The sequence below is a fragment of the Triturus cristatus genome, chromosome 11 (assembly GCF_964204655.1).
Source record: "Triturus cristatus chromosome 11, aTriCri1.1, whole genome shotgun sequence".
NCBI lineage: Eukaryota > Metazoa > Chordata > Amphibia > Caudata > Salamandridae > Triturus > Triturus cristatus.
This window is the reverse complement of record NC_140594.1, coordinates 515,275,731-515,301,049: the sequence shown is the minus strand read 5'-3', so window position 1 is coordinate 515,301,049 and position 25,319 is coordinate 515,275,731. Positions and strand designations below refer to the sequence as shown.

At 45.6% G+C, this 25,319-nt stretch overlaps 1 protein-coding gene and 1 long non-coding RNA gene across 2 annotated transcripts in view; both read left to right on the top strand.

Annotated features, from left to right (window-relative positions):
* The window catches only part of LOC146784499 (uncharacterized), an 87,729-nt gene extending 68,108 nt beyond the window's left edge, over window positions 1-19,621 (top strand). Inside the window, exons 2-4 of the long non-coding RNA XR_014970848.1 lie at window positions 8,043-8,137; window positions 9,076-9,164; window positions 18,936-19,621. This is a non-coding gene — a long non-coding RNA (uncharacterized LOC146784499). The remainder of the gene's footprint in view (window positions 1-8,042; window positions 8,138-9,075; window positions 9,165-18,935) is intronic.
* The window catches only part of LOC146784498 (zinc metalloproteinase-disintegrin-like VLAIP-B), a 2,353,571-nt gene that overhangs the window by 434,416 nt on the left and 1,893,836 nt on the right, over window positions 1-25,319 (top strand). The window lies entirely within an intron of this gene.

Below are 25,319 nucleotides of genomic sequence, written 5' to 3'. Positions count from 1 at the left end.
TGAGTAGCGTCGTCATCAGCATGCGCTGCAGTGTGGAGTGCTGGGAAATGAAGTTTACTCGGGCCGTTTCCCTCACGGCGATGTTGCTCCTCAAAGGCAAAAGCAAAAGCACAGCCCAGCAGCCCTTCTGCGAGCCGTTCCCCTCACGGCGGGTAAGTGGATTGTAGGTCTCAGTTACTGAACAAGCGTCCCCTTTTAGTCTTGGTCCGGTCTTCCCGATAGGCAGGGGATAGGTTCTAATCCTTCCATACTTCTGGGGTTCAGGGTATCAAGGTCATCTCCTCCTACAGATATCTGGAAAAATAAAGTAAAATGGGGTAAGGGGGTTGGTCCAACTAACACTTTATGTAGAAGGGGGGGTGTAGTGAACAGCCTTCACCAGTGCCCCATTGTGCTTTGTGCCTCAGGGAAGGAGGAAAAACAGTGACACTTTATGGTGAGGTGGCCTACACACTGCCCACCATCCCTTAATTGATCTTAAAGGCATGCGCTTCAGTTGCCTGAGCCCACGACCCTCTGGGGCCGTGGGGAGGGGAGTCACAGCCTCCTCTTCCCCTGTTGGAGTGCTGGACTCAACCGCAGTGCTCCTTGAGCGTTAATCTTGAGCGTCATCCTGAGTCTCCCTGTACTCGCCACCTCCAACCTTTTCAGGTTTGCGTCTCTCTTACTGCACCATCTCTCCACTGTCTCCTGGTCTCTGCTTCTCGCTCCTCCTTCTCTACTCCGTGCTCTCCTTTTCTGTGATTCGCTGCTCTTTATCGTCGCTGGCTTCCTCCGGCTGTCCAATTCCAGGTTTCCCTTCCCAGCATTGCAAAAGGACATAGAGTTCTGACCTCGTTTCCGGGCTGGGATAGTGTGGCTGCCATCTTGGTATTCTCTGGACTATTCCATCTCCCGAACTGTTAACAGACTGTTATTTGAAACTGTATAACTGGCAATGTCTGCATGTGATTTTCTATATGTGTGTGTCTGTGAATGGTTATGTGGGCTTACATGAGTGTGTGCATGACTATCTATGGGATTGTGAAGGTGGGAGACACTCTGTGTGTGAGTGGTCCTTGAGCAGGGTTGTGTGGGTGAGTATGTATGTGTGACATTGTGTGTGTCTGGAGTTGTGGTGTGTGTATGACAACATATGTTATAGTTGTGAGTGTTTGTATGCCATTGTGTATGTGAGATTATGTACTTGCATATGGCACTTTATACATGTATGTGTGAGGGTATTTGAAATTGTACGTGCATGACTTGTATGTGTGTGTGTGTAAGTCAGTAGGCCAGCTTGTGTGAATGTGCATGTTTGACTGTATCTATGCAGTTGTGTTTGTGTGTTTGTGTGTCACTGTCGTGTGGTGTGAGGGGTGGTTGTGTGTGTAAGGGGAGAAATTAGTTTAAATGCATGAGAGGGTGTGTGTTTTGTGTGTGTCAGATTCTAGAGTTGTGTGGGTAGATGTTTCATTTTGTGCATGGGATTCTGAGGGAACCTGTGACTCTATATATCTGATAGAGACATCTAGCCACAGATTCCTAACTTTTGAATTTCCCAGGCATCAGACTGGATCTGGAAGATATTTTCTTCAAGCAATACCCCTGCGTGCCAGTAGGTGGCATCGGCCGGCTCTGCATGGTGTTGTCTGCACTGAAGATAATTTCTGCATCACCTATATTGGCGCCACCTGAATCGGGTATCAGAGCGCTTTACATAGCACCAGTTGCATTACATGAGGACACATTCATTTTTTTATTATACACGGGGAGATTAAGTGATGTGCCCAGAATCACAGGATGCAAGCAGGGATCTACTGGGGAGGGGTACCATTGGAAAGGGGCGATTCTCCCCTTTCCAACGATACCGCTCCTGTCTTTCTACATGCTCAGGGGGCTGAGATAGCCCCCTGAGCACGTAGAAAGGGAAACTGAAATGAGCCTCTTGGCTCAATTCAGTTTTGGTTTCACTGCAATGACGATCATCATTTAAGGGAAACCAGTGGGGGGCCTCGGGAACTGGGGAAGCTCTTCCCCAGCTCCCAAGGCTCTTAGGGTATAAAGGGAATCCATCTGGTGCCTGCACCAGAGTGATTTCCGGGGCCATGTGTAATGACGGCTGGGAGCCGTCATGAGCACACGCCCACCGTGTCTCATGACGGCTCCCGGCCATCATGAGCACCGAAGGGGTTGACTGCACCAAAGAACATCAAGTGGACGATTAGCTCTTTATAAGATTCTCGAGGACAAAAAAAGGGAAAGCTGTTCCTAAATGAAGATTCTCCACATTGATTGTCTATTGTTTCATGGGATTGCCAAGAAACAACCTCTGGAAGGTCTATGTGCCTATTCCACCAGCTCAAAGGGTGCTGGCACCACAATGACATGCACTTGACATTTGCCCGGATGCTAAGTGGACCCAGTGCATACTTTCATAAACCAGTTCTGCCGGGTAGCCAGGTGAGGGGGGAGGGTCTTTTTGCCATTCTGTCCTGTGGGATTTCCTGGTCCTAGCCATCACAAAGACCCACCAACTGGGGAAGTACTACTTTAGTATCTATAAACAAGATGAGGAATCTGTGTTTAGAAGTATCCATCAAAAGAGCAAGTTACTTACCTTCAGTAACAATCTTTGTAGTGGATACCCTGTCTAACTGAGGTATCCTTACCAATCCACCCATCTCCCTATTCTGTGGAATAGACTCATTGTAGGAAAGGGACTCCTTTTGCATGGTTACCCCCCACTTTTTCACTGACACATGATGCCCTTTGACTTGGTGCACCCTGGGTCCATGCCAATCAGATTCACAGGGCCTGTGTTGTTTCCCAAAATTGTACCTTTGTGCACACAATTGACGCATCTCTTGGCCACAGGTAAGCCCCTTGTAAAAGGTGTAATGGGTGCCAAGGGCACTGTGACCAGGGAAGGCCTCTAAATGCTGCAGCACTTATTGTGCCATCCAGGGAAGAGGTGTCATGCCGCCTCCCCAAGGATGGGCTGGGTCCACAAAGTGGAAGCTTGAAAGGCCTAATGCCTTTGTGAGCTGTCCCTGCCTTTTGCTTCCCCCAGCAACTGGCTCCCAACAGTTCTGACCTCCTCTTTGGGTGGGAGAATCAGTGGGAAAACTGAGTTAGGAGGAGAGGTGTGCTTACCTTTGCCAACCCCACCCCTCAGGTGGGGAGGCAAGGTGAAGCACACATCTCAGTCCCCTCCATCTTGAAGTGGAGGGGGCCCAGGCAATTAGAAAGAGGATAATTCAACCTCCCACTGGAGGGTGGCATACTAGGGGGTGTTCTTACCCCAAGGAAGGGACACATAGGTCGGGGCCAGCACACCCCTGTAAACACCCCTACATTTCTCATTTAGGGGTGACCCTGAACCTTGCCTCCTCAGACTTGAGGAAGAAAGAAGGACCGAAGAGCCATGCTGCCCAGGAAAAAGAGGACACCAACTGCTTTCGCCTCAGCACCACCAGCCTGTCCCGACTTCAACCTGCATACAGTGATACCCCGGCATGTCCAGCAGCCCCCCCAGAGCCCGGAGGACCTGCCCTGCCCTCAACTTAAAGACTCTGTCTCCCATGGCCACCGGATTTGCTCAACAAAGACTCACCAACAGAATCTGGATCCAGGCGGCTTGGAAATTTTGCACCAATCTGCATCCAACGCCCACGGCCCGAGCTCCAATAATTCAACCCCATGAGGAGGTGTCCTCAGCAACCCTGACCTGGGATCTGGGGATCCCCGACCTCCCTTAAGACGACTCCTGAGCCTCAACCTGAAGGGTCCACCAACCGTGACTGGAGCTGGTAAGAAGAACCAGTTGCCAAAAGACACCCTTACACCCAATGCCTCACGGCCTTCGGTGGCCTAACCTATGGTGACAATTATCCCCCAGGATCCCAACTTACTTCTCCAGCCAGTGGTGACCTTCAGGAAGCCTCCCTGCCAAAACCTGCAGCATCTTTGCTGAACCGGAATTCTCCAACGGAATCCAGAGGGTCTCCAACATCACCTTGGCACTCTGCACCCGGCTGCCCCTGTGCCGCTTGTGGTGCAACTCCTGTGCTGATTTTTGACTCCTGCAGTGTTGATCCTAATCCCAAGAGGTTTGCTACCCCAGCCAAGTGGCCTGTTCACCAACGGTCCCTGACTAAAGGCCTCCATAGCCACATTAGCAAACATTGGTTCCATGCACTCTGTACCAGGCAACCCGAGTGCCGCTGGTAGTGCAACTTGAGTGCCCAACTGGACCTTTGGGAGCCTTGGTCCTAACCCCTAAAACTCCCACTCATAAGTCATTTACTTACCTAAGAACCATTAAACCTTTTTTCCCATAGGAGCCAATGTTACGAGTTTTGTTTCTAAAAATGTTGCATATCTGAACTTTTGTATGAAAGCAAAGTAACTATATTGCAAACCTGAAAAAGTCTTACTTACCTTGTATTGTAGGATCCACGGTGTGGTATCTAGGCATACCACCCTGAGTAGTCAATGTAATTTAAAAGTAATGCAGATGTAATAAAAAGTAATGTCCTAGTCATTTAAACTGTTTATAAAGCATATATACACCATAACGATTGCAAACCCATTCCTAATTGCATTCCTGTGTAAAGTTTTACAATTGGAAATACCCACCTGACCAAGTCCTGATTGGTTCTAGAAATAAAATATAAGTATATCTTTTTTGTACTTTCTTAATTGGTCTGGGTTCTGTGTCTGAGTGTGTGTAATCAGTCCTTGATTGAGTGAATACAATAAATGCTTACCACATCCTCCTGATAGCCCTAACTGCTCATCCACACTACCACAAAGAATGTGTTAGTGCTCATCTAATTTAGCCTCTACTATATCTCTGGGGTCTCCCTGGGCTTTATTATGGTATAGTATATACAAAGCCATCTTTCTACACTCATCTAGTCCATACTAATAAGGTTCCTATCTAAAGATTTTCACACTGGCATAATCTGATTTTTATAGGCTCCACATCCGACTGCGTGGACAGGTACAAGAAAGAAACTGGATGTCAGCCTGCCCAGTGACGTCTATGTAAGGGGCCTAATGCCACATTCAGGGTGGGATGAACTCAACACAATGCCACCTAATGACCCGCAAGGGAATTGCTAGGAAAATTATGTGGGTCCAGTATGGCACCTGGAAATAGGAATCTGCAGTTAGATGGAATAACCTCCGGAAAGAACGCTACCAAAGGTAAATAACTTGTTCATATTGATCCTAACTTGTTCATAGTGATCTATTAATATATGAGGGGATGACAAGGTTGCAGCATTACAAATCTCTCGCATTGATCACCTTTTACAGCTGCGCAGGAGGCCACAGTAAATCTTGTTGATCTCCCCTCAGTTAAACCTGGCAAACATTTCCCCTATGTCTCATATGCAGTAATAATTGTCAATTTCAATGACCTACTCAAGATGGGCCCTGATGGTTTCAGACCTGGACCCCCAATTCAAAATGTAATAAAGCTGCACCTCTCTTCAAAGGCTTTGTTCTGTCCAAATAGATGGTCTCTTGTCATATAATGTATGAAACCTCTAGACTTCCACAGAAACTGGACAAGGAAATATTACTGTCAAAACCAGATTATTCGAACAATGAAATGCTAAAGCAACTTTAGGGAACTAATTGGGGATTGGAGCTGAGGACACCTTTATCAGGGAAAATCTTTAGAAAGGGCTCTGAAAGGCTCCTAATTCCCTAGTTCTTCTGGCTGGAGAAATAGCCATTAGAAAAGTTGCCTTTCAGGTAAGATATTTCACATTTGCTGTGTTCAAAGTTTTAAAGGGTCACCTAGCAAAGCTTGCAAGACCAATGGAATATACCAATAAGGAAAAGGGCGGCAAATGACAGGTCTCTTGAGAAAATAAACTCATCAGCAATCTAGACACTAATGGAGATATAGTTTCTAACTCAAGGTTCCAGAATGCCCTTACTGCTGCCCATTACGCCTGCAATGTAGACACTGTCAAACCTAACAGAAATCAATCATTAAGGAAATCAAGGATCTTTACTAGCTTCAAGACAACCCCAGGAAAGCCCATTTTTTCTACACCATTAAGCAGAAGACTGACACTCTTGATGGATGCCTGGAGTGCTGGATCAACAAAATTACCTCTGGAGAACAACCTTTGATTCTAACTTCAACCTTTAATTATCCATGCCCCTACATGCAGATTAGACAGAACTGCAAGAGGCAACTGAGAGCTCTTCTTTTGAGAAAGATCCAAAGGGATCACACAGTGAGGGTGAATTGCCAGATGAATAAGCAAACGGAACCAAGGAAGATGATTCCAGCATGGAACCACTAAGAGGAATGTAGCCTTGACCGCCCTCTTTTTATGTAAAACCCTTGATATCAGAGGTCATGGAGGAAAGGCATAGAGAAGGGATTTTTACCATCTGAAAGACACTGCATCTTTCTTCCTTACCCTCTGGAAAAGCATAATTACGCAAAACACAGGAAGCAGAACATTCTCCTCTGATACAAAATGATCTGTCTTTGGCAGGTGAAACCTCCTAATTAATTGTAAGCCTGGGCAGAGTTTGCGTAGCGGTGCTACTCGGAACATGGCGAAGCGGTAAAAAAACTCTGCCACGCTATGCGGTGTTCCATGAGTGGGCGAAGTTGCTTGTTTCGATCGTTTGTGTGACGTTTTTGCCGTACAGCAACTTGGATTGCGTGTTTGGGGGTAAATGTCACGCAAACTGTACCACACTGTCACTCATGGGCGCTGCCATCTTGTTTTCTTCTCTTTGTTATGACGGTGGGGACTACTTCAGTCCTGCCTTAATCTTTTCAAACCTTCTTTCTAAAAACTTTTTTTCTGAATTTTTTTATTTATTATGTTTCCCGGTGTCTTCTGAAGTGTATATTTTGTGTTGTTTTCTACTTTTTGTGTGTTTTTTAGTGCGTTTGGTACTGTTTTTCTATATTACTTGCTTTCTATTTTTTTTACTTCCTTTCTTCTTCTCCTCTCTTCCTTTTTTACTTTCTATATTTTCTTTTCTGCCCCACCCCCCCAGCATCCTGGCAGAAAGTGCGACCCGGGCAAAGAGGAGCCGCCTTCCGCAAGGAAGGCGGCACCCGAGATGGGGGTGGCAGCAGTTGTTTTTTTGTGCAGCACCACCTCCCCTCCACCCTGGCAGCTGGTCTGGGTACGTGCTCCAGGAGCACCAGCAGCAGTGGGTAAGGGTGCAGCGGGGTGGGTATTGCTGCTATGGGGTCCGGCGCACCCATAACCAACTGATGCATTGGTAGTCTGATATCCTGGACCGAGAGCAGGACCTGAGAATATTTTTTTTTTCCAAATAGCAAGAATGCTGCTGCTCACATGCAGGTAAGTTACATTTAAAAATCTTATATTATGTGATTGTTATTCTAGACAGGTGCTTGGCGCTACCTAATCATACTTGTTTGCAACTTTGCGCTCGCTTGGGCAGATTATGTAAGAGAACTTAAGCTAGGTAATGCAGACCAGAGAGACTCATTTCCTTGGTCCTCCTGTCACTAAGATAGTGGTAGTTAGTTAGTTACTTAATATTAGTTAGTAATCTTGTGGCCTTCGTCCTCTCACTTCAGTCCTTCACTCCTTAGTAGAACCTTTTTTGTAGATCGTATAGTGAGTGAATAGCAACCAACCAATTTGGTGTATGCTATATGCCTGCGTCCATCTATGCATTTAGACTAAATGCAGACTTTGTGACCTGGCCCGTCAAAGGGGGTTGAGATGATTGTGAATGAGATTGGAACTTAGAAGCAAATATCATGTTTTTGCAATTCGTTTCAAAGTCTTTGGAATAGGCGTGCTAGGTAGGTTTAGGATTTAGGATTCAGGAAACGGAATGGAACTGTGAAATAATAAAGATAGGAAGGTCTGCGACTGCGATACTAGTCTACTACTACTACTAGTCGATCTGATTTAGGAAAGGGCAATGTTATTGCAGTTTCCTGTCAAAAAATCTTTTTGAAGCGATTAATTAATATTTATTTAACACCAATAATTTTTTGTCTCTTTAATTATGTCTTACATGATCATCAGTATTCAGGGGCAAGAACACAAGGTCTTCCGAGGCGGTAGCTGGAGGTGCCTCTAGGGTCAGGAACGCTCCTCATCAGATGGCTCTGCTGGCCCCAGTAAGTCCTCCTAATGTTAATATTAATATATATTTCTCTAACTTTTACAGCTCCTTATTTTGAACTATATTATTTCCATTTCCTAATTTCATTTTTTCCCAAATCCTCTTTGATCCATCTGTTTCTAAATTCTTGTTATCTTTGCATTACCTACTAACTTAGTTAGTTATATTTCTTGTGTGTGGTTTTTTTTTTACCTCAAACTGCCTCTGACTCTGTATTAGTCTGTCTGTAGGTTGCTTTCTTCAGGTTTTTCAGACAGCTTTCCCTATCCCCTTATATATTTTTGGACTGCCTAGCGGTGGTACTATAAAACTCAGAGAACCCATTGGTCCTTACTACTACTAGTACTACTACTCTGCTTTGTAAATTGCATGCCCTAGTAAGGTATTCTACGCATGTTTGTTGAGATGATAAGGATTTCTTTAACTTTCTCATGCGCAATCTGTAAATGATGGTCATGTTAGACACCCCAAAGTTGTGTCTTCTCTTCTTCTCCTCTAGGCCTAGTATTATTAGCACCAGTTGTTGATGAAATGATTACCGTACGCCATGGCCGGAAGCAAATATGAGGAGGAGGACAGCACCATTACATTTTCAAGCCAAGAAGACTTTATGTCCGATTGTCCATCCAGTTATCCACTCTTTTTCTTTTCAAAAACTCAGATTCACTAATAGCTTCAGCCACTGAGTTCAGTCATTTGGGTTGCCCTCTTCTTGAGAGGCTTTTCAAAAATTGCCACCAACAAAATGCCCAAGCGGATTTTTTATTATTTTTGATAGGACACACAGTCTACTCTAGTTAGTGTACCTGAATTGTGATGTGTGTGGTGTATGTATTGTATTTTCAATCTTGCTAGTGAAAATAAATAAATAGGGGGAGGCGTATATGGCATCTAAAAGAGTGCAATGTTTTTTCTTGGCGTACCGACCACCAGTGCTAGGGCCAGAGGTGAAGGCGACGCTAGCCAGGAGGGAGCAGATTCAGCAGTTGCAGGGGGTGAGCCAGCAGCAGTGGCAGGCAGTGGTAAGTCATATTCCTTGCTTATTGACAACCGAAATTACATACTCGCTGCAAGGGTGTACACTGTACACTGTAATGTTGAGACTAAGTTGTAAACAGTTGAAGAAGACACCCTTTACTTAGCATTAGACGGAGTTGAGTAACTAATTGCCTCTTCTCTTCAACTCAGCAGAGGAAAGTTTCATGAAGAAGACTATGGGGCTGTATTCGATGTTAGGCGGACCTGAGTACGTCCAACATCGATCTGAAGTGGGACCGACAACCTCCTGTCGGCGGTCCCAAACCAGCAAGTAGGATGCGACAAACACTGTTTTGTCGCCATCCTATTCTTTACAATGGGAGCATGCATTCCGAACGGAATGCATGCTCTCATTGTAAAGAGCAGAGGTGCAGTTCATCCATGCAACCCGTGGCAGACACTTCAACGTGCCTGCCACCGAGTGCAGGAATCCACAGGGGGTACCATGGGTGCCCTCTAGGCCGCCATCTAGAGGCCCTGCTGAGGGCCCCCATAGTCGGATTCCCACAGCCTTTGTGTGTCGGAAAAGCCGGCACAGAAAGGCTGTGGGAATCTGCCATTGTAATCCCTTGGGCGGAAAAGCCAGCCTTGGGATTACAGGCCCCTTTCTGGATAGTAGAAGGGCTCTCCAAGCTCATTGGAAGCCATTTGGAAAGCCCGTTTGGATTCCTTTCCCACAGACCACATCATAATTGGTCGGTCAGAAAGGAATCCAAACAAAACATTTTGATGGGCGAAACTGCTGTAACCGACGGTCAGAGCCGTTTCCAACCGCATCGAAATCGGCCCCTAAGAGTCAGACCTTGATTGGTTGATGGCAAAGGGAAAAAAGGACTGAAGGAGGAAAGACTGTTTTAGGTTTAAACGTATAATAACTGATAAAACCCCACCGAAAGGGAAATAGTCCTCACCAGTATAAACATATAAACACTGAAAATAAAACCTTTACAACCACAAATGAAAGGCATTCAAGGAAAGAAAAAGACAAGTGAAAGAGTCATTTGTTTTCTTCCTGAAGGGGCCAATAAAATGTAACTTTAATATACAAGCTGGCACCAAAATATTGTTTGTTATTCCTTTTGCTTTTTTCAGTTTTGTGGTCTTTGGTCTAAAGATGCTGGGTTTAAAAGCATGTTTTAGGTCTTGTTTAATTATTTTATAAACTGGGGGGCATTGTTGTAGCGCCAAGCTGGTCTGACCTGAGTGGGACCGCTGTCTCCCTCGTTGCTCCCTCGCCGCTGGACATCGCTGCCACAAAGGGAAAACTACATCTCCCGTGAGCCCCTGCTTCTCTCTCTACTTCCGCCATCAGCGCGCCCGGAGGCGCTTGAAAAGCAGAAGCTCCCCCAGCGTCGCGGGACGCGCGCGCGGGCGGCGCCGGGCTGAGCCCGGGCAGAGGGCGGGCCGTCTGTGGCCGTCAGAGGCCGAAGGAGGCTGGGCTGGGCCACGTCCCTTTCCTCTTCAGTAACTGTGAGTACATACGCCTGGTGTGTATCCCCGCTCTGTTTTCAGAAAACTATGTCTACTCGTTCTGGAAAGTTGTTAAGGAACGAAGGCGCAAGGGGGCCAAATGCCGCAAGCCCCATTATAGGGACTATGGACCGTTTTATCACCAGGGTGGCGGCGGTGATTGAAAAGGAGATTGCCATGTCTGAGCGGCGTTTATCTGAGGTTTACCTCCCCTCAAGACGTTCATCACTGGGGGTCGACGCTCAATCATTTATACCGGCCAGTGCCCAGGTCCAATCCGTTTCTCCTCCTAGTGTGCCTAGTGTTTCCATAGACCCCCCCCCAGTTGGTTGGCATAGAGCAAAATATAGGTAGGCTAGAAAATTTGGCTGCTCTTTTTCCTATAGTCACAGCGGAGGATGATGGCCTTGGTAAGCTGTCCACATCATCATTCACTAATCACCCAAGCGAAGTTATCAGTGATCGGGAGCCCTCAACACCGCTCATTTCGCCCTTAGCTCCACCAGAAGGGGAGCTAGTTAGGTCTACCAAAAACTCCCAAACTCCAATCATTAGACAGGAGAATAGGCCCCTAAGCAAAAAGGTTCGAAAACGTAAAAAGGGTTGCCTAGTGAGACAGGCCGCTCTTTACCAAAGCTTAAGAAAGCCTTCTGGAGCTGGTATGAGAACCACAAGGGGTAAGGCTATAGCGAATGAATCTGACATAGTTGGGGATGTTTTGAATCCTTCCGAGGAGTTATACCCAGACGCAAATACTGTCAAGCCTTTAAAGCTCCTTGACTTAGCAACGGCTGAAAATATTTTTGAGAAGGTCTACAGCCTCTTGAATCCGTTGCTAACACAAGTTAAAGGTCTCGGGGAAAGGATAGACAAACTTGAGCAATCAACCCTTGACGGCTTTCACTCACTTTAAACAACAGTTAAACAAATAATTAGAGTGACTGAAAACAAGGACTTGGGTGCAAATGGGAACGAGCCCTTACCTCAGAGAGACCCTAAGCACCCAATATGTCTTAACAAGGGTGTTTCTAATAGTCCATTAATTCCAGCTCTCATATCTCCTCCCCGTCCCAAAGTAGGACCACAGCAAAAGGGTTCATTAACTCACATAGAGCCTGATAAAAATAAGCCCAAGTCTCTCCAACAAAAGCAGCCACAGATAGCAAGTGGCAAAATGGAAGTCTCCCAAAAACCAGGGGCATGTAGCGATTTTAACAGGTTAGCGCTAGTGAAAGCCCCTAGGTCCGCTCCCCATCCTACCACTATTTCTACCCCTTCACCGGCCTCCAGTAAGCCAGTACGACGGATCCCCCCAGTAAGCCTCCCACCAGACTGTCAACCTTTTGTTGCAGTCATGGTCAATGTGCCCCCTCTAAAGGAAGGCCAGTTGGAAAATCATCAATCACTTAAGAATAAGTGTATCCACTGGCTGAAGGCAAATAAGCCAATCCCGCTGGGTCTGGATGGCATTATCTTAAGTGTCCGCAGAGTAGACTGGGTAGGGCAGGGGAAAAAAACGCAGGAGGGGGATTGTATAATCATAAATTTCCAAGACCCAAGAGTAGTACCATCGATTTGCACCCCTATTAAAAGTATGGGGGCTCCGGGGGTTAAAGTGGTAGATCTTTCCTACTTTTACCCCAGGCAAATTGTTGACTCTACTGGAGGAAGTTTAAGTCCCCCTGCTCTTGGCCAGAACTGGGCTGGGGTTTCACGGGATATTAGGGAGAACCATTTGTGGACAGCAGGACCTATTTGACTGGAAATTGGGTATAGAGCAGATCCAGCGGAAGCATTACTTATCAAAAGAAATCCTACAAGTGGGATAGGCGACTCTATTTCCACCCTGCATGATCCCCGCTCCCCTCATATTCCTCCGAGGAGGCCCACAGGCAGGGGCATACTGGCGCCCAGCGACACCCCAGCTGTGTCGGACCTAGTCCTTAAGGTTTTCAGCTGGAATGTCGCAGGGATCGCAAGAAAACTGGCTCTACCGGATTTTATTGCTTCGGTTGATGAGCATTCCCTGTGCCTTTTCCAAGAGACATGGAGCTGTGTACCGGTCCATAGGGTGGGCTTTTCTTCCTATTTCTCCCCTGCGCAGGTTTCGGATTCAGGGAGAGGGCGCCCAGCGGGTGGCCTCCTCATTTGGGTCGCGGCTTCTCTAGATTGTAGAATCATGGAGTTCCCCACAGGTTCCCCAGACATACAAAACATCACCCTAATAGATCAAAGGGGAAGAGTTGTCTTAAATGTTTATAATGTTTATGCCCGGGGAACCGTGGGCGGGAGAAAGTCTCCTGTAATATCTCTCCTCGAGACCTTGTTAAACAATACCCCATATAAGTCTCGTACATTGGTTGCTGGTGATATGAACTGTACGTTCGAGCCCTTGGGCTCGGACGTTTCCCTCGACCAAGAAGAGGAGGATACCAGGTGGGGGATTCCGCCCCTGGAAATCCCACCGATTAGAAGGTGGTCAGAAGTGGCGCTCCAGTTATACTCCCTGAGCCTTGAATTCAACTTAAGGGCAGCAAATGGGAGGACATCCTCGGATAGGTTGGGTGCCCATACGTATAAAAGGCCAGGACATACCTCTAGGTTAGATTATTTTTTAATAGACGTATACCTATGGCCTTATGTAAGGGACATGCAGGTGGTCCCCTCGACTGAAAGTGACCACAACTTGCTTTCTTTAAGTATGGTCCAGTGGTGGCGCCCTTCAAGTAAGGATAATATAAATCGGGTAGCCGCACCTCCGGATGACTCTGAAGTCTCCCCTTGTGGTAGACGAATAAAATGGGCCAAATTGGTTTTATCAGAGCCAAAGGTAGAAGAAATACAATTTCACCTAAATCACGCGGTATCAAACCTTGGAATCTCCTCAGAAGGGGCGGGCAGAGTGAGTGGGCTCTTTGTCTCCCTGGTAGATGCCTTAACTAACGTCTTTACATCATACCATAACAAGTTGGGTAACAAACACTCTAAAAAACCAGTCGATGGTTGGTATACCCAAACATGTAGGGTTTACAAGGCTAAGCTAGTTGAGGCGCTCAAAGTCAAGTCCTGTAGTGCGATACAGGAAGCAAGGAAGGCCTACAATAAGTCCCTTAAACTTGCCAGGAGGGAGTGGGAAGATAAATACTGGGAAGACCTGCTCCAGGCCAGTAAAATTAGGGACTCAAGGGCATTTTGGCATCTTATAAGTACACGGAAAAACCCCGACGCACTTGTGAGACCCTGTAACATCCCGCCTCAAAGCTGGGTAAAGCATTTTGGGTCCCTATACCTCCCTCTAGATGGGGATCGTAATGTGGGGATGGATTTCACACGAACAACTGAACCTCATGCCTATGATCTCTTCACTCCGTTAGAGATTGAGGGGGTTATAGGGTGGGTAGCCCCTCGCAAGGCAGCGGGCCCTGATGGCCTCCCGGGGGACCTTATGAGGGCATATCCAGCGGAATGGGCACGGGTCATAGCAGCTCTACTAAATGATATCATGATGGGAGGGGCAGTGCCAGAATCCTGGAAAGGGGCGGTGGTGGTCCCGATTTATAAAAAAGGGTGCAGGGAAACACCGGGGAACTACCGACCCATAAGTCTGATTGACTCCACCCAAAAGATAGCTGGTAAAGCTATCCTTGGAAGGATTCTCCACTGGGTGGAGGAGAACAAAATCCTATCAGACTTTCAGGCAGGTTTTCGGGTTGGAATGGGGACAATAGAGCAGGTGTTCAGGCTGGTACTACTGGGGTGGAAGGTGGTGGAACTGGGCAAGGGTAGTCTTTACTTGGCCTTTATAGACCTGAAGACTGCCTTTGACCTAGTCCCCCGGGAAGATCTTTGGAGGGTACTTTATGAGTTGGGATTACCCCCTTACATCTTGTCCCTTCTCATTAGCCTTCACGCCCATACCTTTGCTCAGGTCCATTGGGGTAAAAACGGAGAACTCACTGAGAAGATTCCAGTGTCCAGGGGCGTAAGACAGGGCTGTGTCTTGGCACCCACCCTATTTTCACTATATGTGAACGGGGTGGTAAAATATCTACAACAAGAACCAGCCAACGCCCCCTGTCTCGGAGGAGTCCGTATCCCCACCCTGCTTTTTGCGGACGACACGCTCCTGATTTCGAAGACCCCTCAAGGCCTCCAGAAATTACTAACGCGCTTTCAGGAGTTCTGTGCTGCAAGAGGATTAACAATAAATGTGGACAAAACAAAATATCTAGTCCTAAATCCTCCTAAGAAATTGGGCCGTCCACCCACACTTAACTCGATCCCCTTAGAGAAAGTAGCCGAATTCGATTACCTCGGTATGCGGATCACGGATAGGATGTCTTGGGCTAATCATATTGATAAAATGGTCCTCAACCATAGGAGAGTGGGAGGTGCTCTCATGAGGGAGTTCAGGGCCTCTCCTAGGAGATCACTTACCCCAGTAATTGATATCTACAAGGCTAAAGTAGTGTCATCAGCCTTGTATGGGGCAGAACTGTGGGGCCACTGCCGTTTGAACGCCCTAGAGACAGCGGAGAGCAAGCTATTGAAATCCTTTATCTCCGTGCCCCTGAGCACACCATCTGTACCAGTGCGGTTGGACACGGGCTGTAAAAACATTAAAGACCAGGCCCAGCTTCGTCCGCTCTTGTTATGGACACGAATTTGGAGGGGTGAAGAACTAAAATCCTATGCTGATGCCCTGGGGGAAATAATGAGTCTGGGGGGTTGGGCTAAGATAAAGTGGCTAAGAGAAACTAAAAAGCTTTTGGAGAAGATCGGTCTAGGAGGCTGTTGGTCATCACGTTCAGCCCCTCCAAAAGAAGTTGTGAAGGCGCTTTATTGGAAATGGTGTGCGGAGCGTCTAATTACAAACTCTAACCACTGCAAGTCCACTGTCGCCTTTTTGCAAATTAAAGACATTGTGGCTTTTGAACCCTACCTGGACTTGATCACTCTCCCCTTTGACCGAGCCCTTTATTTTAAATTTAGAGTTGGATCCCTCCCCCTAGGTGCAGTGGTATCGAGATGGTCACCAGCGGCCCGTATTTCTCCCAACTGTGCATGTTGCCCAAGCAGGTTTGAGTCCATTGCGCATGTCTTATTTGAATGCCCGGATTATGCAAGGCCTAGGAGTTCCTGGTTGAAACCCCTCTGTCGAAATATGGGCACACGTAGCCACCTGGAAGCCTTGCGTATCCTAACCACGGACACTTCCCCCCCTCTAGTGTGTGGAGTAGCAAAATTTTTAAAGTGGTTTTGGCTTATTCGTTGCAAGAGATTGTCAGTAGCTGTTTAATTCCTTTTTAGCTAATTTATTAACGGGTATTTCATGCCCTTTTATCTTTTTATGTATTTCATACTGGCTTCTTGTAGCTTTTGTCTCTTTGTGTACTTTGTAATAATTGAATTTTAATGTGCTTACAAGATATCTTGCATATCGAATAAAAGCTTATGAAAAAAAAAAAAATAAATAAACTGTAGTGAATCAGGAAATATCAAAATCATATTTGATATTTTGGCTCCATTTGATTCTTTCACTGATAGGTAAAATGGCTGGTTTCATAAGAATCTTTCCCAATATTTTCCATCATATTTACCCACAGAGAATGTGTAAAAACCCTTGATACATCAGCCCCCAGTTTCTAGTGAGTCATTATCGGTAGTAGGTGAATTGTCAGCACCTCAGGCTTTAAAATTCAATGCAAGGTATAGTGACAAGTATATGTTAAAATGAGTGCTATTACCAAGCACCTGGAATAGTGGTGAAAACATGACACCAGACTTTCGAAAACATGGAACACAGTGTTACTTGGAATGCTGCTGCCAAACGGTTCTTCCCAAGTTTAATAAAGATTGGAGAGATATTGTTTGTATTTGAAGTGATTCAGCTACATATATGAAAAAGTTTGTGATGGGCAAAATCGATACCTGAGCTGAAGTGCTTCCCTGTAAGAGAGCCTTGCCACTTGTTAGATGATATGCTGAAAGTCTTTACAATCTTCAGAGTTAATGTAGAATGCTATTGACTTTTTAGTCCATTCTGGTGCACTGTTTTGTTATGCGCAGGAACTAAAACGCAAATATTTCTCATTTTGTGCTTTGTGTGGCATCAAAGAAACAGTCATCCCAACTGTGTCGCTTAGCTGATGGTTCTAAGTCCAAGGAGCTGTGGATGCTATACTATCCATGTGGCAACCGTTTACAGACTTTTTGCTCAGTGATGATGCAAAAGGCAAGAAATGGGAGGATCTTTGGTCGCATATTGATAGTGATTAGAAAAAAAGGAACGCTCTACAGCATTCTTAGATATTTACAGGAAAACATAACTGCTGCAGTGGACATAATAATAGAAACTATAGTCTGAAAACACCCTTGACTGCCAAGTGTTCAGCATAATTGGTGTAGATGTGAAACATCTCCTTGAGAGTAGGCTGGCAAACACCTTTAGTGACTTTAGCACTGCAACATGTTCCATGTTAAAGTGCTTGCCACTTGGTAAGCAAAGCAATGTTGAAGAGGAATGCAGGAACTTTTATTTTACAATGTATGAGAAATGGCTTGCAATGATGCATAGAAAAGTCCCTTCACCAACCATGGCATTTGAAGTCAATGAAACCTCACAAGTGGTACTCTGTACACATTCTAGATCCCTTCTGTAACGGGAATTTTGGCCGTAGTTTCAAAAGTGCTGCTTCATTAACTCTGAGGGCATAAGCGCCCAGTTCAAAGCAAATGTTGCAGAACTTGCCCAGAGAACTGCACTCTTCAAGTGTACCAGTATTGTTATGGAAAGCAATGTCAGTGGCCAGAGTTAGCAAATTGAGTACTGGGTGTTCTGGCGTTGCCCATCTCAAGTGCCAAGTGCCAATGCTGAGAAGGCCTCTTCACAGAAAAAAGTTTACATGGGAAGGAAAGAGCGAGCACATATGACCAAAGACTCACTGAAGAAGTATTGAATGGTATACTATAATAAGTTTGATTTGCAAAAATGTATTTGGATCTCTTATAATAAAAGCAAAATGTTCCATAAACACCAGAAAAACACTGTTTCTGCTGTTTTTAATAGCGAGAAAATGTGTAATCACTGATAACCACTGTTTTCTTAAAGTATTAAAATCACTGAAAAAAGCAACCAGAAGCCTATATATGACTTACAGAGAAGGATGCGTGGGTGAAGGGGGCCCGGAATGCACATAGGTGGCTGCTAGGATGCATGGGTAGTAGAAGGATGGGTGAAAGGTGAAAGAAAGGATGCCCGCCTGGGGCGGTGGGTGAAACTGTATGGGTGAAAGTAATCCTTCTGGGGTGTTTGATGGGTCAAACTCAATGGCAAGCAAGGACACATGGGAGGTTAAATGACAAATGTATGTTGGTGAAAGGTTTCTTGAGAATAATAGCCATGTTTGGATGGATGGTATGCAATCATAGGTGAAGACTGGATAAAGAGAATATAAAAGAAAATTAAACCATGCTCGAGTAGCAATGCCAAGGGTGAAGAATACAAATAATGCTAAAAACAATGCAATGATAATTGGAAAAATCCCTGGGAAGAAGAATAAACAAGGAATGTTTTGTTTTCAAGGTTTCTGATTCAAAGGTTTGAGGTTGTATTTCAGAAAAATCCCCTGACTCACAGTAGTTTGCAAGCAAAAAATATATATTATGTATGTATGTACCCACCCATCATCAATCGACTCCCTCCGAGTCCAAGGCCCACTCCATCCTTACCCATGTCATTTCAACTGTGTCAGCCATGGGTGGCCTTTCAGCTGCATGGTTATTACAATAGTAGTGCTTCAGGTCACGTAAAGTTGTGCCGTATATAATCAATCATTCATATTAGTAATTATTCAAATCATCTGCCTTGTTGTAGTAGTCAGGGTGAAAGTGATATTGAGCATTTGCTATTAATTTATCAGAGTATAGCCATAAACATAGAAAAAGAGATAATTGTGTAGTACAGCTACCCCACCTACAGACAGTAGTAAAGTAAAGCAAGTCTGTGACACAAGTATGTCTGCCTAGGGCGCAAGCTGAGCTGGCATGCCTACAAGATTAATTTAGCTAAACAAGAGAGAGAAGAAGAATACTTGTCTACTCCATAGTGCCTAATGAATGCAACTCTAATCACACCCAAATCTTAGGGGCTGAGGAATCGAGGATACCACAAATATTATGTACTGCTAGTGCTACCGTGCCACTAAAATGTCATGTGTATAATTTTATGTTACTGTTTTGCTAAGAGTATTGGTTACAATTGCCTTTTTTCTTTCTTGATATAGCTACTCCATCCCAACCCACCAGGCAGGAGATAGTAGCCAAGACCCGGCAACAGAAGCTGGAGGCTTTCAGGGCAGAATATTGGAGGCTGATGGCTCTGGCGAAGGAGGAGGAGGAGGCAGCAGCTGTCGCATCCAATGCCCCTGTCACCAGCCAGGCCCCCAATGCCTCCGGTGGTACGGTGCCACGGTAAGGCAGCCACACACAGCAAGTCAACCACTGCTGCCACCCCTGTTCATGTAAAACATTTCAGCATCGCATGTTCCTCCGGATGGCGCACCTAAAGGCCAGGAAGGAGGAGCGCTTTGACCATCGTGAGCGAAAGATCCGGCTCCTAGACCTCCACCAGATGATAGGCCTCTCTTGCCCCTTTTTAATATTTCTTTGGTGGGTGGGACTTGTTCAGGAGAGGGTGGGAATGTGGGGAGTCGGGGAAAACTTGGATGTTATTTTTTTATGGACATTTGGATTTTTTTATGGACAATTGCACTTTTTACTGGACAGTGGTTGGGGTTAGGGAGAGGGGTGGGTCAGGTGTTGTGGGTTTCTTTCATTCTAGTTTATTTGTTAGAAGAATACATTTATAGTTTTACTTTTAATGTAAATCTTTTGGGGGGTTTATTGTTTTACTTCGCACTGTTTCCTTTGCTGCAAGGCCGCAGCCATTTAAATAAATCTGCCGATAGTGTAACGCACCAACAGATATATGTGGTACCCTCACTTGTCCTTCCACTCTCAGTCTCTCCTCCTAGTCTATGCAGTCTGCAACTAAAACCCCTATGGACTCGGAAGGGGTGTGGGTATATGAATTAATTTCCATAGTATATATATTATTGAATCTTCTTGAAGGAATCCCCAATACTTCTTCTCTCTTACCTGTGTTTAGGCAAAGCGGTAGCTGCATGCTGATGGTTTTCCAAGGTGCCAAGGTGGTGGTAGTAGTTGACAGTAGGAGCATGCTAGCCGACTAATCGAATACTAGAAACACTAGATTCTGCAGTGAGGATCCACTCCCTCCTAGCTGGACTCAAACTATAGGATGAAGAATATTCATCACAGTGAACTAAAAAATTTAATTTACAAACTGAGTTAATGCCAATTAATATGCAAGCTTTGCAAAACAAATGAGGCGGTCACCTGAGGGAGACTAGATAGACTGAGTAGAGTAGAACTAGCAGTACACAAGAAGAAAACCTGGTAAGCAATGCTAAAGTAAAGTAAAAAATGGTGGGCTAGTACAAGTTAAAAACTGAAGTCAATCGAGCTATGAAGTGGAGTGGACAAGGGTAACCTTTAGTGCTGGAAGGATGAGGAATGATGCTGGCAATTATCATGGATTATGTTTCTCTGAAAAAAAAAATGAATATCGAATACTGTCTGTGCATGGGTGGGCAATCTAAAATATATATTGCCAGAGTGGGTTACCGTTCTACTTAGCAGAACTTAAGATTCTTGCCCTGCCTGCCCTACTTGAGTTGGTGCTGCTTTCACCATATCTGCCCCACCAAGTGTATGATCAATTAATGGTGTAAATTTAATTTAGTCACACTATTAAATCACACAGCTTGGGGGAAGAGGGTTAGGGGGTTCAATGAATATATAGGAAGAAGGATTTGAGGGAAAGATTTGACAAAGACAAACACCACTACTCAAGGACAACACATTCATCTTGGCGGCCAACCATCATAAATCTGTTATGGGAGCAAATGGAAATGCATGCATGATGATGAGTTCTACTAGAGTGGCAAAGGTAAATTAATGTTCCGTCTGCCCCCAGAGACACCCAAGCTACATTATGTTCTTGTAGTGGGCTTTAAAAGATAGCAAATAAAATGTAAATATCTATAGGATTCAAGTAAACCAACATAAACAACACACACAGTTGTAATGATTGAAGAGAGAAAATGATACTGTATTCCCAAATTGGGAGTCGCATCTGTCTGCACTGCATTCCTCCTGGACTGTCCGTTGATCTTGGGTGCCTGGCAGGTGCGGTTTGGTAACGTAAGTGTGAGTTCTTTTTCCAGTATGACACAGGGTAAGGGCCTGTAGATGGAGTAAAAGAAGATATTGAAGAATCAAGGGGGGGATTTAAACTGCATAAAGAAGTGCAACAAGAAAACTGCTTCAGAAGCAGCATGGTTAAATGTCTGTTTCCAGCTGTTACGTCCTATAACAGGCCTCCCACCCAAACTCCACTTACCTTCGAATTTGATCCAGACAGCACACACACAGACACACACAAGAATACAGCATTTCCCCAACTAATTAAAAAATCAATGCACCGCTATCAGTCAGTCACACCACACTCACCACCACTACACAGACATGTGTAGGCCTGGTGTTGTTGCTGTTTACATTTAGTCCACTTCAAAGTCATCATCATCCAAATCATTTGCTTTCAGTGATTTTGAAAACTTCCATCTTCTTCTGGTGGCAGTTCTCAAAGTAGTCACGCTCACACCCATGCCCTGAGTCCTTCCATCATCTCTGATCCTCCTGAGTGTGACTCCGAGTGTGGTGTCCAACTCGGTACCAACAGAATCCAGAGTGGGAGTACCGACTCAATGCAATGGATCAGCCTGCAGTAGTAAAATTGTGTTATTGAACAATAAGAAGGGAAATATTGACTTGACTGAGTCAATTTTTGTGTGTAGATTCATAGTGTGGAATAGACTAGATTTCTGTTTGCAAGCTTGGCATTAACTAAGTAGCTGTTCAGGTCTGAGTCTTTGAGGAGTATAAGTAAGCATAAAACAATAACAAAAAGCAGTGTGGACAGTGTGGAGTAGACCCGGAGAAGGAATCTCACTATCTGATCTTTCAAAGCGTAAGGAAATAAAATAACCTTCAGGGAAAAAGGTCTAAGAGTGAGATGGTGGTGGGGATGGATTAGTCAAACAGACACACACAAATTATAAAGTAAATGATGTTCCTTTGCTATATCTTTTTTGTTTTTTGGGGGGATGTCAATGAAGGAAAGAAAGTAACTAGAATTTAAAGCCTAGTTGTCAGGAAAGTAGAGCTCGTCCTCAAACTCTGTTGGTTTGCCCAGAAGCAGGTCACCTAACACACTACTGCCATGACCTAAGTCACCGCGGTACAAAAGGGGGTGGTGATGGACGGAGCATCAGAACCAATCAAACACTCACACCCAGTCAACAGATCTGGGTTTGATCCATCACCGTTCTTTAGCCCACTCTGCCACCCCAGTTCAGACATGGCCATATGCAAATCAGTCTGACCCTGTGCCTCATGGGAACAGTCCAGCCCGAACTGCCAAGCCATGCCTTCCCTGGACCGGAAACAAGCTTCCTAGGACCGGTTTCTGGCATTTCAGCCGTCTTCAGCCAGGCTGGCTTGAATCCAGTGGCAAAGTGAGCAAGGGACTCACGTCTGAGCACACCCTGCCAACTTGTGGCGAACAAAGCGGTACAAAAGGGGGTGGTGATGGACGGAGCATCAGAACCAATCAAACACTCACACCCAGTCAACAGATCTGGGTTTGATCCATCACCGTTCTTTAGCCCACTCTGCCACCCCAGTTCAGACATGGCCATATGCAAATCAGTCTGACCCTGTGCCTCATGGGAACAGTCCAGCCCGAACTGCCAAGCCATGCCTTTCCTGGACCGGAAACAAGCTTCCTAGGACCGGTTTCTGGCATTTCAGCCGTCTTCAGCCAGGCTTGCTTGAATCCAGTGGCAAAGTGAGCAAGGGACTCACGTCTGAGTATACCCTGCCAACTTGTGGCGAACAAAGCGGTACAAAAGGGGGTGGTGATGGATGGCTTGGCAGTTCGGGCTGGACTGTTCCCATGAGGCACAGGGTCAGACTGATTTGCATATGGCCATGTCTGAACTGGGGTGGCAGAGTGGGCTAAAGAACGGTGATGGATCAAACCCAGATCTGTTGACTGGGTGTGAGTGTTTGATTGGTTCTGATGCTCCGTCCATGACCACCCCCTTTTGTACTGCTATGACCTAAGTCACCGTCATTATGCTCCTGCTGTGGTACTTTAGGTATGATGTAATCCGTTGGTATAAAGTGCTGATTCATTTTGATCATGGTTAATCTTTCCAGGTTTTGGGGTGAGACACTTGTCCTTCTCACTGTCAGAGCGGCACCAGCAGCACTGAAAACACGCTCAGCAGATACACTTGCTACTGGCAAAGCCAGATAGTCTATCGGCAGCCTGCTGAGCACTGTCCATTGGTGCCTTTTCCCATACCAATACAACAATGGATTTTGATCAAAGTAGAACTCTGTTGGGTCATCCAAATATGCCTGGACCATCCGCTCAATGGTCATCGCTGGTCTGCTTTGCTCTGCCTCTTTTGCCTTTGCCTCAGCACTCGATTTAAGCCATGCCAGTAGAAACCATTCCTTTTCCGATTTTGGGGCTGATGCTTCAGTTCTTGTTGTTGTTGTTGATGTTGTTCTTGCTGTTGTTGGTGGTTTTGTCTGCTGTGAGCCAACCGCACTGCTCTCAGGCTCTGAAGTTAAACTTGAAGGCCTCTAATTCCCGGCCGTTCTTTTTCTAGGTAACTGGCTTGCACAACTATCCAAGTTTTGTAGTTGGCAACATCCCAGTCTGAAAAAGGAATGAAAGTGTCCAGTAATGGTTTGTATCGTGGATCAAGAAGTGTGGTACAAGTGTAGTGGATGGATGACACAATGCCTCTTTCACCCTTGTATTTTCAGATAAGCAAAGGATTAAGCTCTCCACCAACTCATATGTGTCTTTTTTTTCTATACACCTGCGTACATTGCAGACACCTCCTTTAGCTGTTCCTGTAGCATGTGCAACAATGGGATAGCTTGGCCCATGGGACAGTCCTCCTTGCTGACTTCACGTGTGAAAACCTCCAAAGGAAGCAGCATCTCTGTCAAGCATTTAACTAGGCCCCATTGGTCCATCTCAATTATCATGCCTTTCACAGTTGCATCCCTTCTTCGCATGACATATTCATTTATAGATCTGTACTTCTTAAACAGAGGCATAAGCATGTAATAAGTTGAGTTCCAAAGTGTTGCCACCTCCTAGATGAATGGTTTAACTGGCATTCTATTATCACATTGAATGATCCTCAACTGCTTCCGGGCTTTAAAAGAATGTCTGAAATGTGTGCACCTTCTTCTTCTGTAGGTGGTCAGTAAGTTGCTGACTCGGTCTTCTTTTTTCAGAAAGTCTTGAACAATGATGTCATTGCAGTGCGCCAAACACAGGACCCTGAAATAGCCACCATCGCCATGGCCTTAACTATATTACTGCCATTGTCTGGAGCAGCAAAGCCAATGTTAAGCCGTCTTGGTCACAGCCATTCAAAGTCCTTAGTGTTAAAGTCTTCCAAATTGTTTGCAGCAGTATGGGATTTCTCCATGGCAAACATGGCTACTGTAGCATGCTGTAGCAAGCACCATTAAAAATGTCAGCAGTGTCAACCCCATGCAGATATTTGTTCTCTAACACCCACAAAAGAGATCCAGTGTGCAGTGGTGCACATGTAATCAGTGGCTTGGCAACTGGTCCTCATGTCTGTCGTTAGATGGATAGTGTGAACAGCACTCTGCTGCAAAGCTTGTCCATACAATTCTAGCACGTCGTGATGTAGTGCTGGAACAGCAACTCTGGTGAAACAGGATCGACTGGGACCCTTCTATTTCGGGCAGATGTCTCTTCCACAAAAGAAAAAGAGAGTAGGTCTAGCACTAACATTTTAGCCAGCTTCACATTGTACAAATGTGCCTTTAAGTGGCTGTGTTCGTACTGCCCCTCTGGCCTAAACATGCTGAGAAAGGTAGCCTGAATGTTTTTCTTTTCTGGTGCTACTGATACAGATGACTTCTTGAGACCAGATATTGTTAGGCTCAATGAGCTTTTTTTCGTTGGGGTACTCTCTTGCCTTGGACCCCTTGGTGTCTCGACCTGACTTTTGTGCCCTTGTGATGTTGCTGATGATGATGTGGGTGGTACCACTGCACTGCTGGGGAAAGGGCTGCTTTGTGCACCGGAGAAAATGTCTCTCTTTTTTTATCTTCCACTGTGCTTGGATCTTCATCCCCTCCACCAACAACACTTGCGGTTTTTTCGCCGCTGAGGTGTGCCTCCCACTGGATCTAGTGGTGTTTTCTCAGAAGGGTTGCTTGGCCTCCGGTACCATAGTTTGTACCAAGATTACTCCGACTACGACCTGCTCCACAAATGGAGCATATAGCCATGTTCACCTCCTTCTGGCTAACCAAAAAGAAGTCCCAAACCGGGGAGGTCAACTTTCTTACGCTGCTGGTGCCACCTTCAATGTTGGAAGACCCAATAGGTGGGCGTGACGTTTGACTCCCTGCAGTCCCTACTTCTAGTGACATGCTGGTATCTATGTTGGTGG